This window comes from Equus asinus, chromosome 10 (assembly GCF_041296235.1).
Source record: "Equus asinus isolate D_3611 breed Donkey chromosome 10, EquAss-T2T_v2, whole genome shotgun sequence".
NCBI lineage: Eukaryota > Metazoa > Chordata > Mammalia > Perissodactyla > Equidae > Equus > Equus asinus.
Genome location: NC_091799.1, coordinates 30302059 through 30317766, shown reverse-complemented (window position 1 = coordinate 30317766; position 15708 = coordinate 30302059).

Here is a 15708-nt window from a genome sequence, read left to right as displayed (position 1 = left end):
TTCCCCTGCCGGCCCCTCCCCGGCCCCTCCTCTCGCGCACCCCGAGGCTGACCGCTCCTCTCCAGGGTGAGGGGCTGGGGTCTCCTAGCCGCCCTCCCTGCCGGCTCCGCGCCCGCGGGCACCGGACTGCGGCCGCCGCGTTCCCAGCGCGCGAGTACTTCCCCTACTGTTACTGCTGCCGGTACTCCTGCGTACCAGCACTGCCTCCTACCACCAGTACCGTGCTCCTGCTACTTCCATTGCTACTGTCAGTGCTGGTGCTTCTCACTGCTACTACCAGCACCGTGCTACAACTTCCCCTACTACTGCTAGTGCTGGTGCTTCTCACTACTACTACCAGCACCGTGCTACAACTTCCCCTACTACTGCTAGTGCTGGTGCTTCTCACTACTACTACCAGCACCGTGCTACAACTTCCCCTACTACTGCTAGTGCTGGTGCTTCTCACTGCTACTACCAGCACCGTGCTACAACTTCCCCTACTACTGCTAGTGCTGGTGCTTCTCACTGCTACTACCAGCACCGTGCTACAACTTCCCCTACTACTGCTAGTGCTGGTGCTTCTCACTACTACTACCAGCACCGTGCTACAACTTCCCCTACTACTGCTAGTGCTGGTGCTTCTCACTACTACTACCAGCACCGTGCTACAACTTCCCCTACTACTGCTAGTGCTGGTGCTTCTCACTACTACTACCAGGCCTGTGCTACAACTTCCCCTACTACTGCTAGTGCTGGTGCTTCTCACTACTACTACCAGGCCTGTGCTACAACTTCCCCTACTACTGCTAGTGCTGGTGCTTCTCACTGCTACTACCAGCACCGTGCTACAACTTCCCCTACTACTGCTAGTGCTGGTGCTTCTCACTAGTACTACCAGCACCGTGCTACAACTTCCCCTACTACTGCTAGTGCTGGTGCTTCTCACTACTACTACCAGCACCGTGCTACAACTTCCCCTACTACTGCTAGTGCTGGTGCTTCTCACTACTACTACCAGGCCTGTGCTACAACTTCCCCTACTACTGCTAGTGCTGGTGCTTCTCACTGCTACTACCAGCACCGTGCTACAACTTCCCCTACTACTGCTAGTGCTGGTGCTTCTCACTACTACTACCAGCACCGTGCTACAACTTCCCCTACTACTGCTAGTGCTGGTGCTTCTCACTGCTACTACCAGCACCGTGCTACAACTTCCCCTACTACTGCTAGTGCTGGTGCTTCTCACTGCTACTACCAGCACCGTGCTACAACTTCCCCTACTACTGCTAGTGCTGGTGCTTCTCACTACTACTACCAGCACCGTGCTACAACTTCCCCTACTACTGCTAGTGCTGGTGCTTCTCACTACTACTACCAGGCCTGTGCTACAACTTCCCCTACTACTGCTAGTGCTGGTGCTTCTCACTACTACTACCAGGCCTGTGCTACAACTTCCCCTACTACTGCTAGTGCTGGTGCTTCTCACTGCTACTACCAGCACCGTGCTACAACTTCCCCTACTACTGCTAGTGCTGGTGCTTCTCACTACTACTACCAGGCCTGTGCTACAACTTCCCCTACTACTGCTAGTGCTGGTGCTTCTCACTGCTACTACCAGGCCTGTGCTACAACTTCCCCTACTACTGCTAGTGCTGGTGCTTACTAGTAGGAGTATTGTGCTCCTGTTACTTCTACTGTAGTGCAACTACTTATTATTGCCACTACTACCAATATGGCACTCCTATTACTTCTACCACTGCTATTAGTGCTTGTACTTCTTACTGCTACTACCAGTATTGTACTTCTATACTTCTACTACTACTATTAGTGCTAGTACTTTTTACTACTACTACTACTAGTATTGTGCTCCTATTACTTATACTACTACTGTTAGTGCTAGTACTTACTACCACTACTGCCAATATGGTACTACTATTACTTCTACCACTGCCATTAGTGCTAGTACTGCTAGTAACAGCATTGTGCTCCTATTACTTCTACTGCTACTACTATCGGTGCTAGTACTTCTTACTGCTACTACCAGTATTGTACCTCTATACTTCTACTACTACTATTGTGCTAATACTTTTTACTACTGCTAATACTAGTAGTATTGTGCTCCCATTGCTTATACTACTACTGTTAGTGCTAGTACTTACTACCACTACTTCCCCTATGGTACTACTATTACTTCTACCACTGCTATTAGTGCTAGTACTTCTTACTGCTAGTAGCAGTATTGTGCTCCTATTACTTCTACTGCTACTACTATTAGTGCTAGTACTTCTTGCTACTACTGCTACCACCAGCACTTACATCGCTGTTACTACTAGTACTTATGCTACTACGACCATCACCACTGCTGCTACTACTAGTATTTATGCTACTACTATTTTACTACTGCTACAACCGCAACAATGAGGTACTATTCACGGCTGCCTCTGGTGGCAGTGAACATTAGGGGTTGCACGCCCTGGGCCGAGGGCTGAGCTGAGCACTCGCTATCTGTCGATGTGATTCCGTCAGAGCCGCGGCCTTCTGTGACACTGACATTCTCCCTACTGAATGGATGGGGAAACTGAGGCTTGCAGAAACTAAGTAACTTGCCCAAAGTCACAGGGACAGTGGGAGATTGAAGCAGGACCTCGATCACCAACCTGATCGTGGGGCCAAGTCCTCGACCCAGACTCCTTCCCCTCTGCTGCCTCTGTTGGGTTTCCTGAGTACATCCTTGGCTTGCCTCGAGTCCTCCAGAAGGGACACCCTGTGGGTGAAGAAGGGAAGGGCCCCCCTTGGCAGGACGTCTAGAATGCCGTGAGTGACGGCCGCGGCAGGTGCGCAGTGCGTGCACTGCTTGAATTCGCTGGATTCTAATCACAGCCTTTGAGGGAAGGACGAGGATCCAGAAGTCACTGCTGGGGAAACTGAGACTCGCAGCGTCGCCGTGATGGGTGCAGAGGTGGAGCTGGGGCTGTAGCCGGGACTGCCTTTTCCCGACCCACCATGGGCTCTCCCGTGTGCAGGGCAATTGACAAAGCTCGCACGCCTCTCACAGTGCCACTCTGCACATAAGGAAACTGAGGCTCAGATGGCTGAGCAGCTGGGGAAAGGCTCCTGGGGAGTCCGGCACATCCAGGATCTGAACCCGTCTCCCTCCCTCCCCGCCCCCAGCCTCAGAGAGCAGGGCCTCCTGGCTGGAAGAATCCAGGAGGCCGCCCCGCCCAGCGCTTCAGCCCCAGCGGTGGGCAAGCCCACAGCCCTGAGGGCGGAGGGAACTGGTTATTTCCAGCCTGGTACTTAAGGGCTGGCCAGGGAGCTGGGTGTGGGCTGGCCAGAGGGCTCTGTGCTCCCGAGAGGGTCTGGCCTTTGGCTGCCGAGACCTAGGCAGGGGGTCAGGGATTTCTGTCCAAGCCGCCTAGGCCAGCCAAAGCTGGGCGGGTGTCCCGGGAGAGGCCAGGCCACCCCCTCCCCAAAAAGGGGAGATGTAGGTAGCCAAGATGCACACAGGCAGCTCATTCAACCCCCTCCAGCTCAGCTGACCCTGTCCTGGGCGGTGGCCCAGGCTGAGGCCCGGCCCCTGCTGCCCTCGAGAGACGGAGAGAGCAGACAGCAGTCCTGATAGGGGCCTGAACAGCCACAGGGGCCTCAAGGTCAGTAAGAGCAAACACATTGTGCTCGGAGCACCCTCTTTGTGCCATCCTCCCTCCCAGCAGGTCTGCAAGGTGGACATTACCACCCCCCCATGGATCCGCCTCCCCCTTGTGTGAGGAATGCTATCGCCACACAGACCCCCTTTCAAAGCACCAAGCATTGCCTGCCTCAGGACCTTTGCACATGCTGTTCCCCCTGCTGGGAGTGCCCTTCCTCCAGCTCCTCACGTGGTAGGCTCTTCTGTCTGCAGGTTTGGATTTAAGAAGTCACCTTTCAGAGACGTCTTCCCTGACTCCTCTGACTCAGAGCTTCCCCCCGACACACACACACACACACACACACAAATCTCATCTCTGTCACCCTCCTCTGCAGCTTCCTCAGCATTTGTATTTATTTATTTGCTTGTCGATCATCTCTCTCCCCTATGAGGGCAAGTCTGTTTGATTGATCATCGTGTCCCCGAGGTCCCGCAGAGGACCTGACACAGAGAATAAACATTTATCACGTGAACACGTGGAAAGGGAGGGAAGGCACTGGCCCATGTCCTCGCTGTCGCGGGGATCGCCAGCCTTTGAACTTGGCTCTGCTTCTCTGCAAAGGCGCCCTTGTCAGCATGCTCAGTGCTGACGCCACAGTCTCTGTGGGGTTTCTTCTTCAGCCCCAGAGGTCTGTCCTGCACTCCTGGGGCTCGGAGCCTACTCTAGCTTCCCTCGCAGGTCGTCCATCTTCTGCTTGCATTCCTCCAAAGGACAGGGCGCTCAGCCCATGCAGTGCACTATTAGAAGGTGCTTCCCCATGCTGTGTGACCTTCCGAAGGACAGAATGGCTGTCCTGCACAGCTCTCATAAGCTGAAGAGGAAAGATTTCTGTCCCTACCCCAAGGCTTTGGACATTGACAATCCACTTTTTCTGATTGTTCATTTATTTCCTTGGCCCCAACTGGGCCAGGCCTGTGGTCACAAAATAGAGAGCCAAACAGCTTTGTGGCTGCCTTCTTGATGATGTTGAAGGTCCGCGATGGCCTTTGAGCCACAGAGCAGCCCTGGGGTGGTGTGGGGGCGCGTGCTGTGGACCAGACGCCTTTGAAAACTTATTGTGCCTGTGCATCACTCAGGCATCTTAAGATGCAAAAGCAGGGATGGCAAATCTGAGACCACATTGCTCAAAGCTCTCAGATGATGCTGATGCTGCCGCTGCATGGACCACAGGGTGTCAACCAACTGACAGAGGAGGACAGGGAGGCCCAGAGTGAGGAAGGGACTTGCCCAAGGTCACCCGGCCGGGAAGCAGGGGCTGAGAAGGGACAGTCCAACTCCTCGGGCCAGGCGTGTGGAATTCACGGCGCAGGCTGGGCTCACTGTCCCTTTGTGAGGCACAGCATACCTGGACTCCCCCAGGCCGCCCGCCCCTGCCTGTGAATAGCGGGCCTCTTTCCTTCCTGCACCAGGCTGGGCGGGCGCACGCCCACGGCCGCCCCCTCCCCTGGACACACGCGCACACTCTCACACACCCCGGCCAGCCCGGCTGCCCTCCCTGTTTGGGGAAAGTCAACAAGAGCATTTGAAAAGTCTTTCTGTGTAGAGAATCTGTTTGTCTAGGGGGAGGAAACGGAGAGCTGGCCAATAGGTAGAAATCTTAATGAAGCTTGTTATAAAGGGCCCATTCACGGCTCCCCGAGTAAATAGGGCTCTTGTCGGCCTGCCACGTTATCTGCCAAGTTCAAGAATGTGGTCTGAAAAAATAGAATTTAAGGGGTGAGGTGGAGCCTTAAATGGCCGGCCTGCTAGAGCTGGAGCCAGCTCCAGGAGGAGCCTCCACCGAGGGGGCTGGGGCCCCGGGGTGCTGGGTCCTGGGGTGAGGGGCTGCCAGGGAGAAGGGCTGGAGGAGGAGCGGCCCGAGCGGGGAGCTCAGAGAGAATCCTGTCCACCAGCCTGGAGGCCTGGGCCGTCCCTTCCTCCCCTTGGTGTCTGGCCCAGTGCTGGCGGTCCCTCCCTCAGCCCGCGGCTCGGTGTTGAGGGGCCGGAGTGGAGCGACGCTGCACGCTGCAGAGGCCCTTCCGTCCTGCGGGAAGTTTGCCCCATGGGGTGTCAGTCACGGGGTCTCCAGGAGGCCAGAGGGGGGCTTTTTCATAAGTCCCAGCCATACTGCAGCGCCTCCCCACGAACCCCAGCCTTCTCTCCCCGCTAAGTCCTGCTTTGCAAACTGTTACCCAAGCACCACGTAAGAAAGAGCGTAAAAAATGGAGACGGTCCACCCGCTCATTTCACATCCGGCCAACTCTGGGCTCAGAGAAGGAGAATGACCAACCCAAGGCCCCTCAGCAAGCCTCTGGCAGGCTGGGACTGCTTCCACCAGCTTCCTATTGGATCGGGGCCCCGGTACTGAGGATGGTGCCCGGCACGGAGGAGGCGCCTTGTCCTCTCACACGCACAATGTCTTATTTTTAGCCCTGGATGGAAAGCAATGTGTAAGCAGGAGTTCTGTCTTCTGCCCAGTTTGCCCCTGGCTAGCTGTGTGGTCTTGGACAGGTGACTCAGCCTCTCTGAGCCCCAGCTTCCCTTTCCATTGTAAAATGGGGTCATGGAGACCAACCCCTCCTGTTGAGAAGACTCAGTGAGAGGCTGTTGGTGAGGTGCCCAGCGCTGTGCCAGGCCCTCGGTGGGTGGCCCGGGAACAGTGGCTGTGGGCGTTTCTTTTTGTATCCCCGCCTGTGGCACCCGGGTCGAGTCTCCAGGAAGACTGTTCCCTGGGTCTAGGTTTCAGGGGATGGTTTTGACTTGGGTCCTAGAAGCCTGCCCTGTGTTAAGGGTCACAGGAAGTGGTAACAGAGGGTCACGGCCTTCTGCCATGGATGACATTAGGCAGCACAGCCGCATCTCTGTGTGAACTATCGAGAGGGTCTGTGAAAGTCTGCAGCAAGCAGCTGCTCTCCCACCCCCTCTGTCAGGCAAGGGTTAAGCTGTGTGTGGGGAGAACATTTACATTGGCTTTTCTTTGCAAATAAAAGGGGGAAAATTCCTATAAAGCAAAAAGGAAATAATCAATGCAAACACTAAATGGAAACACTTTTTAAGAGGCTCTGCCAGGAGCTTGCTGTGTGACCTTGAACGGTGGGGACTTAAGGAGATTTGGGAAGCAGGAGGCCAGCAGCATCGCTTTAAGGGAAGGTGGTGGGGGTTAAGGTCCCAAGCAAAGGCTTTGGGGCTCACAGACCCAGGTTTGAACCTGGGCTCTGCTCTTCATTGGCTGTGTGACCTTGGGCAATTGATGGACCTCTCTGGGCTTCCATTTCTTTGATCTGTATAAGGACAGAGAGGGTTAAAGTGTGTGAAGGCCCTGGCACATCATGGATGCTCATTAAATGTCAATTTCCTTTCCTTTCTGGGCTTCTTGGCAGGCCCAGGGGAAGTGTCTGACAGGTCTCACCAGCCAGACCTGACAGAGACACAGCTCTGCGGGCCTCGGCGCCTGCACAGCAGCTCGGCAGCCTGATGCCGACCATGTCTGCACAGCCCTTTACAGTTTGCAAAGCACTTGCCTACTCAGCGTCAGAGCCTCCCAAGAATCCTGCAATACAAGCAGGGCAGTGTTCACTCCCAACTGCACCGAGACGGGGAGAGGGGAAGCGACTTGAACCCAGAGCTTTTGGGCAACCCAAATCTGTCTTCGTTTCTTTACCCCTTCAGCAAACATTGGTTCAGGGCTTATTATGTGCTGAGCATGGGGGATACAATAGTGAGTAGAAATAGACAGAAGTGGATGGATGATGGATGATTGGATGGATAATGGATGATGGATGATGGATGGATAATGGATGATGGATGGATGGATGGATGGATGGGTGATGGATGATGATGGGTGGAGGGATGGATGGATGGATGATGGATGGATGAATGATGAATGGATGATGGATGATGGATGATGGATGATGGATGATGGATGGATTGAAGGATGATGGATGGATGATGGATGGATGGCAGATGGATGGATGACGGATGGATGGCAATGGATGGATGATGGATGGATGGATGATGGATGGATGAATGATGAATGGATGATGGATGGATGGCAGATGGATAGATGATGGATGGATGAATGATGAATGGATGATGGATGGATGGCAGATGGATGGATGATGGATGGATGATGGATGGATGGCAGATGGATGGATGATGGATGGATGGCAGATGGATGGATGATGGATGGATGGATGATGGATGGATGGATGAGTGAATGAAGGAAGAATGACAAGTTCCTTGAGGGCAGACCCCTTGCCTATTCTCTTCACTACCGAGTCCCCAATACTGAGGATGGTGCCTGGCACAGAGGAGGTGCTAACACTTGCCACACAATGTCTTCTTTCACGGTGTGGACTCGAGAACCAGGCTGCCTTTCTACACCACTTCCTTGCTGTGTGACCGGGGGAAGTTGCTTAACTTCAGCTTCCTCAGTTTCCTTATCTGTAAAAATGGGGCTGACAATACTTTACAGGTTGTCGTGAGGATTAAATGAGTTAACACACGAAAACATGAAAAGCCCTTAGAACAAAACTATGTCTGGTGTATAACAAGCACCATGTAAGCATCCGTCATTATTGTTTTTCAGTTTTTGCTTCTAAACTCCCTCCTATCTCCTGAAGATGATAAACCCTCTGAAGGCGGGACTCGGGGTGCCCTGCCTGGGGTGCCTCTTTGTAAAAATGTCTGTTGATGCTGTGAATCAGACGTGGGAAGACCTTGAATCCAAATCAGAGTCAGAGAGCTCCAGGGTGCACATTCCACGGGAGCCAAAGGCCGAGCTGGCCCCTGGCTGAGGGAGGCAGGGTGGCAGAATGGTCAGAGCTTTGGGCTGGGAGGTGAAAGGTCACATTTCTATTCTGGCCTCGCCATGGTCCTCCCGATGGGACTCGGCCTCCTTCGCGAGGTCTCCCCAGTTAGCCATCAAGGGAAATAGTTTGCTGTGAACCCTTCAAGGTGCAGACCGAGGAAGCGTGAGTTGGGCTATCTTCAGCTCCTCATCCTCAATTTTCCTTTCTTTGAACGGATTTTTCCGGCTCGGAAAAACTGAGCTCTGCTAGCCTTGGAACACACACGCTCTCTCTCTCCCGGCCGAACTGCTGTGTCAGCGTCAGCTAGTGGTTGAGGATGGCTCCAGATGGAGCACTCATTAACTCCCGGAGCAGCGGCCCAGGGTCCCCCCGGGTCACCTCCCCAGAGCACACAGGCTGAGCTTTCTCTCCGAGGCCGCTGACAGTCCCACCTTGTCCCAGCCCTGCGATTTACAGGAGCCAGTGGTTGACACAAGTTCCCGCTCGGCGTGGGCTCGTGGGCCCGTGGGCTCCACCGGACGCCAAGAGCCACAGAGACGGCTGCCGCCCGCCTGCCCCTCACTCTGTAAGTGAGTCACTGGGGTTTAGAGTGGGCCACCCCGGGGGTGGCTCCTTGTTGGAATAAGACAGTCACTCTCGAACAGAGCAGGCAAAGAGGGCATGCCAAACCCTTCGCTTGGCAAGGCTTCCGCCCAGAGGGCACCAAGACATCGCCTTCCAGCCAAGGAATGGCAGGCACTCGGGCTGGCACGGCCCCCGGGGGGCCTGGAGCCCAACTCCTCCAGGTTGAGAGGGAGAGACAGAGGCCCAGCCAGAGAGGGGCGTCGACGAGGCCGTAGTCACACAGCAAGTCAATGGCAGAGCTAGATGGAGACCAGGTTCATGGGCATCTCATGCTCCCGTGCAGGTCTTCTGCTAAAGGGGTGGGAGCGGCTGAGGCCTCCCTTGCTGCTAAAACTGAGCCCTGGCTGAACCCCATGTCTAGTGGGGAGGGGTGTAATGAGGGGGGCTGGGCCAGGACCCAGGCCTTTTGGGTAAGGGGGCACCAGGAGGATGTGTGGGAGCTGGAGGACCATCTTGTAAGCACAGGCAGAAGAGCCGTGGCGGGAAGCCTGGGGGCCTGCCCAGGTCACCAGTTTGCTGGAGGATAATTGGGCACGTCTACCTCTCTCTAGGACTCAGCTTCCCCATCTGTACGATGGGTGTTGGACAAGAGGACCAAGGTTACTGCAAACAGTAGGCTGGCCCACTGGCCGGATGAGGACAGCACCCACGCTGGGGCTGCTCCCTGTCTCAACAGAGGAGGGAGAGACTGGATGCAGGGCACCCAGAATGGGAGGTGGGAGAGTGGGTGGGCGGGCAGGAAGGGACCCGGCTAGGCTGGGCCTGGCAGAGCGGGGCTCCTGTCTGGGGCCCTTAGGCTGGTCCTTCGCAGTGATGTGGAGAGAGCCTCAGCCCCTCCCTCTGAGGCTGGGTGGCCTGGGCTGCAGCCACCCTGCCTGGGGGCTCAGAGCCGCTCCTCTGCATTCGGTCTATGCAGCCCTGCAGGGTCTCCAGGAGGGAGGGACAATCTGAGAGGCCGTGGGCCTGGGGGTCCAGGCTGCTAGAGGCTTCTCTGCCCCAAAATTAAGGCAGCATCTCTGCAATTCACCTTCCTAAAATGCAGCTCCAAGTCTGCCATCTCCTCAGCTCAAAGACCCTCAATGGCTCCCCAGGGCCTGGAACCAGCTTCATATCCTGAGATGTCTGTGACTCACGGGGGAATTTCAGAGGATCCCAGAAGCCTTGACATGGGTGCCAAACATTAGGCATATACATTTGTCAGGGGAGAGTTCTGCAATTTCATTAGATTCACATAAAAAGCCATCACCCTAAGGGCTTAAGTCCATACTCGTGGTCAGCATTCAAGGCTTTCCCCAAGTTGGTCCCAACCTAGACTCAGGTCTCAGCATCTGCCCCTTCTTGCCCCCATCCTTCCACCTCTCCCCAGTAGACCTGTGGTTCAGCCTGCACGGTCCCCTCACACGGGCTGAGGTCCCCCTTCCTCCTTTTTCCCCTGCAGTTTTCCCCACTGCTGACCCTCCTCCCAAGCCCTACAGCATCGTCGTGCTCCTGCCTTTACAGTCTTTCTCACAGCCACCCTCTCCACTCCGCCTCGTAGCTTTCACGGGGCTCAGCCCTTGCCAGCCCGTGCTTGGACGGTTGCAGTAGACTCCTGTCCGCTTGCCCTGCTCTGCCCTCCTCCGGCCCTGCTGTGTCACTCTCCTACCCCAGATCCATTCTCTCTCCCAGGTGAGATGGATGATAGGGCAGATGGGAGATAGAGCAGGAGGAAGAAGAGGAAGAGAAGGAGAGGAGGAGAGCGGAAACGAGAGAGAAACGGGGAGGGGGGAGAGAGACAGTGGGCAGGAGAGAGATGCTGGCTCAGAGCGGAAGAGAGGAAGGAGATGCACGGGGAGAGACTGATAAGAGAGGGGTGGACAGGGAGACAGGAGACAGAGACAGAGGAACTGTGGACAGAGACGCAGACAGAGAGAGACGGATGCAGAGAAGGGCAGGCAGAGGTGGGGACAGAAGACTAGAGAGCACGGGCCAGAGCGAGAAGCAGGGCAGGGAGAGCCTGCAAAGAGAAATGGCTTCCAGTGCCTTCCATCCCTGGAGCTCCGGCCCTTCTCCCCTCCTCCCAGCCTTCTAGCAACCAATCCTCCCCCGGGAGCAAAGGAGCAGGGCCTGGTACTCGATCCTGCTGCCTAATGGCTCCCCGCCCTCCCCACGCTGGAAGCTCTGGCCTGGCTCCCTGTCCAAGACCCGTGGGAAAGCTCCAGGAGCCCCATCCTTGTCCCTCGTCCCCCAAGAAGGGACCTTGTGCCGGGCTGGGATGGGAGGTGTCACAGAGTTTTAGAATTAGGGATCTCCAGGTTCAGAAAGTCCAGTTGACTGCCAGATAAGCTGTGTGCTACTGGTCCAGGACCTTAACCTCTCTGGGCCTCTGGGGAAGTCAAAGGGCAGATTCGGTGTTGTCTGGGAGGGACATTGAGAGGGCTTGTGTTACACCCCCTCAACCTGCCTGCTGCCAACACCCTCCTAACCCGGTCCCACTGGAGGCTACTCTTGTTTCGCCGTATCGATGACCGCCGCTCTGGAAGGCGGAAGAAGAAAGAGTCGGGGGTGACAGCGCTGGCCATTTGGCTAGGGAGCGCACGGCCCAGGGCCCATCTCGCATTCCCGCCTGCTCTCTGCCTCGGCCTCTGAGATGGGACTTAGGTTACCTGTCACTCGAAAGAGCCTGGTTAACTGTTCCGTGCCTGGGAGCCTGGGCTGGTCCCTGCAGAGCCAGGGTCCTACTGGGGAAGCTGAGGGGAGGATGGGAGAGCCACAAAAATAACAACGGTGACAATGGCTCACATCTGCTGAGCTCCCCCACGACTCTGCTCAGGGTCCTACATCCTGATCTCAACCACGCGACCATGGGAGACGGGCACTCTGATTCTCCCCTTGACAGTTAGGGAAACTGAGGCTCACGGCCAGCAAATGGTGGGTCCAACTCCAGGCAGCCTGACTTCAGAGCATTCTTATCCTATTAAAGGGCATGACAACAGTGACAGCCTTGTTGGCGCCACACCCACCCAGGCCCAGGCCAGTGCTGGGAGCCGGGAGGCAGGAACCAGCAGCCACTACCCCTGAGGTGCTCACCACCCAGGGGGAGAAGACAGTTACCCCACAGGCAGAGGACCCGCCCCATAGCCAGCCCCTACCCTGTGCCGGGCTCCGTGGAGTGGAGCTCGGGCGCAGGCGGGCCACCACAGCGCCGGGGTTTGAATTTGCGCTATACAGCTTATCAACTGTGTGACCTTCGGCAGGTTACTTAACCTCTCTGTGCCTCAGTTTCCTCATCTCTAAAATGCTTCCTTGAATTGTGAGGATGAAATACACTGATTCCTAGCGTGGTCTCAGAACTGTGCCTGGCACGGGCTGAGGGCTTACACATGTCACCCGCCAGCATCTTCATCACCATCATCGTCATTGTCATCCGTCCCTTTTGGAGGCGATCCTGTTTAACCATCCCATAAGTCTATAAGGTTAGTATGATGATCCCCATTTTACAGATGAGGAAACTGAGGCTCAGAAAAGTGGAATGACTTGCAGTAAGTGAGTAAAAGGCTGAACCGAGATTTGAACCCAAGACTGGAGAACATGAGCCTGTGTTTGTAATCATCTTTGTTGCATGTGAGAGAGGAAACTTTCTTTCCTTTCACTTCTTTCCTTCCTTCCCTCCTTCCTTCCTTCCTTCCTTCTGCTCCCTCCCTCTCCTTCCCTCCCTCCTTCTCTCTCTCTTTCCTTTATTCAAGGAATATTTACCGAGCATCTTCTATGCTGAGTCCTGTGCTGGGGCTGGCATCCCTGTGCTGATCCAGAACCAGACAGAGGTTTTCTCCTGCTTACTCCTCGCTGGCTGGCCCCAGGGCCTCCTCCCACTTTCCCAGCTGCAACTGCAAAGGGAAGGGAGCTTTGATGGGGTCCTGAGAGGTGGTGGCTCTGCAGACCTGGGGGTGTCAGAGTCCAGAGGCAGCCTCCCCACCTCAGCACACACTGCCCTCCTCGGTTCCCCACTGGCTCTACTCACCTCAATGAGACAGTGCATCCTCGAGTCCTCGAGTCCTCCGGTGATTAGGTGAGAGCTCACCTAGTGGAGCTGGAGAAGGGATGTCTGGGAAGAAAGGGCCGGCCACAGGGGACCCAAGAAGAGAGCTGACCTGGGTGGGGCCCAGGAGGCAGGGGCCTTTACCAAGGTCATCTTGGGCCTGTGGGGTCCCAGCACTCATGGGGACCAGTCCTCAGTCCTCCACGGCGGGAGGATGGGGCGTATATGAGAGGGGTGGCCATCTCAGCCCCCATCAGCAGCCGTCTGCTCACACACCCCTTCCTTCTGGAACCTTCTCAGGCACGGTTCAGGGCCCTCAGCTGGATTCTCACAGCCGCTTGAGCCCCTGATACTCACTTGTCACACGGGCTGGAACTGCCTGGTTTTTTCCTGCCTCGTTGTCCCCTCTGGACTTCGGCACTTCTGTTCCCTGTCCTGGGAACTCTCTGTCCCCGACTGGCTCTGCCCCTCCCCCCCCCCCCCATCCAGGCTCCTCAGAGGGCCTTCCCCGACCATCTCATGGAAACTGGCCTGTTGGGGATTTTAAAAACACAGCTGCAAGTTCTCTCACCCTCCTCCTGGCAAGAGGTGGGGTCTCCGTCCCTTCCATTTGGATCTGGGTGGGCTTGCGACGGCTTTGACCAAGAGTGTGCGGTGGGAGGGACAGCATGGGACTTCTGAGGCTGGGGAGTCGATGGCCATGGAGCTTCTGCCGTTTTTGCTGGGACGCTTGTCCTCGGAGCCCTGAACTGCCGTGGGAGTCCAGCAACTCTGTGAGGAGCCCGAGCCGCGTGCAGAGGCCGTGTGCGGGTGTTCTGCTCAGCTGTCCTGGTTGAGCCCGCTTTTTACTTATCCCAGCCAAAGCCCCGGATGTGGGGTATTGGTTTCTCATTGCTGCTGTCACAAATTACCACACTCAGAGGCTTGAAACAACGCACATTTATTCTCTTATTCTTCTGGAAGTCAAGTTCAAAGTGGGGCTCACAGGGGTAAAATCAAGGTGCTGGCTGGGGTGCGTTCCTTCCAGAGGGTCCTGGGGAGAATCCTGGTCCTGGCCTTGTCTGGCTTCTAGAGGCCGCCTGCATCCCTTGGCTTGTGGCGCCTTCCTCCACCCGCAAAGCTTGCAATGCAGCATCTTCGACACTCTCTCTCTGACCATGACGCCTGGTTCTGGTTGTCACATCTTTCTCCAATTTTCCCGCCTCCCTCGTTCCCTTATACAGACTCTCATGATTACATCGGCCCCATCGGGAGAACCCAGAATCCTCTCCCCACTTCAAAAGCCTTAATTTAGTCACAAATCTTTAATTTAGTCTGCAAATCCTTTGGATCATGGAAGGTAGGATATTCACAGGTTCTAAAGAATTAGGATGTGGATGTCTTTGGCCAGGGTGGGGTGGGGGGGAGCATTGTGGCCCCCCCATTCTCTCATTCGAGTCACCTGCAGCCATTTCAGGGTTCCGGGCCGAGGCCCCAGACCTCACAGAGCTGAGATGAGCCCTCCCCGCTGTGCTCTGTCCGAATTCCTGACCCACAGCATCCGCGAGCACAAAAACGGCGGTTTCGTTGTGCCATGAAGCAGGCAGCTGTTTTTTACCCGGCAATCGACAACTTTAACATCTTTCTGATCGTATAGAAACCACTTAGCCTACTTGGTTTTTCTTCCCAGTATTTGTCAAATTATATTATACATTTCTGGGTTTTCTGGTTTATTTTCTATCTCCCCCGGCTGGAATACGTAGCCCCAGCGCCTAGCCCTACCTACCAGATATTTGTTCAACAAATAAATTCACGTCTCCGCCATCAGACTGTAAGTTCCCTGAGGCTCGAAAGAGGTCTGTCTTGACAATCACTGGGTCCCCAGAACCCCAGTCGGGCCCCAACCAGAGCAGGGTCTCTGTACGTGTTGAACAAGTGACCCTCTTCTCTTCATCTAATCCTCTCTTCTCGGGACTCGTGAAGTCAGAGGGGGCTTGGAAGGCACCTCTGAGTTCATCTTTCGGGGGGAGTCACAAACTCAAATGCCTACAGGAGCCAGCTGGGAACATATGGACAAAATGGGCCTGCTGAACTATAAGGCATTCGGGAGTGCTGAGGCCTGTGGCCAACTGGAAATTGCATGCCCTACCACCCAAGGCATTCTAAAGAAAGGTGGACACATTTGGACAACCAATCAAAACGCTTCTCCTCTTGTTATTCTCCTCCCCTTCTGGGGCCCCCCATCTGCTCTCTACCCTTCCTTGCCCCGCTCGGTGCCCATGGAGGCTGACCTCCACAGACTGGACGGCCTTGCCTTGGCTCCCTTGTCCCCTAGCTTCCAAATGGATTTGGTCTGTGGGAGGCACCGGCTGGTGGGAGGGCAGGAGTGGACAGAGGCTGGGGTCAGGGGTGCTCACTCCCTCTCTGCCCCGTGGCAGCTGTGGCAATGGCTGCTTTCCCCAGGCTTCAGCTCCCGCGTGGCTCCACTTTGTTCCCTCGCGCTGCCCCTTCAGGCTGGGCTGGCAAGGGCTTCTCCTTGCCGCCAGCCCCAGGATGCATCCCCCTGGCTGGTTCCCAGAACCCTGCCCTCTCCTCTGCACATGCTTGACTGGGAATATTTCCACTA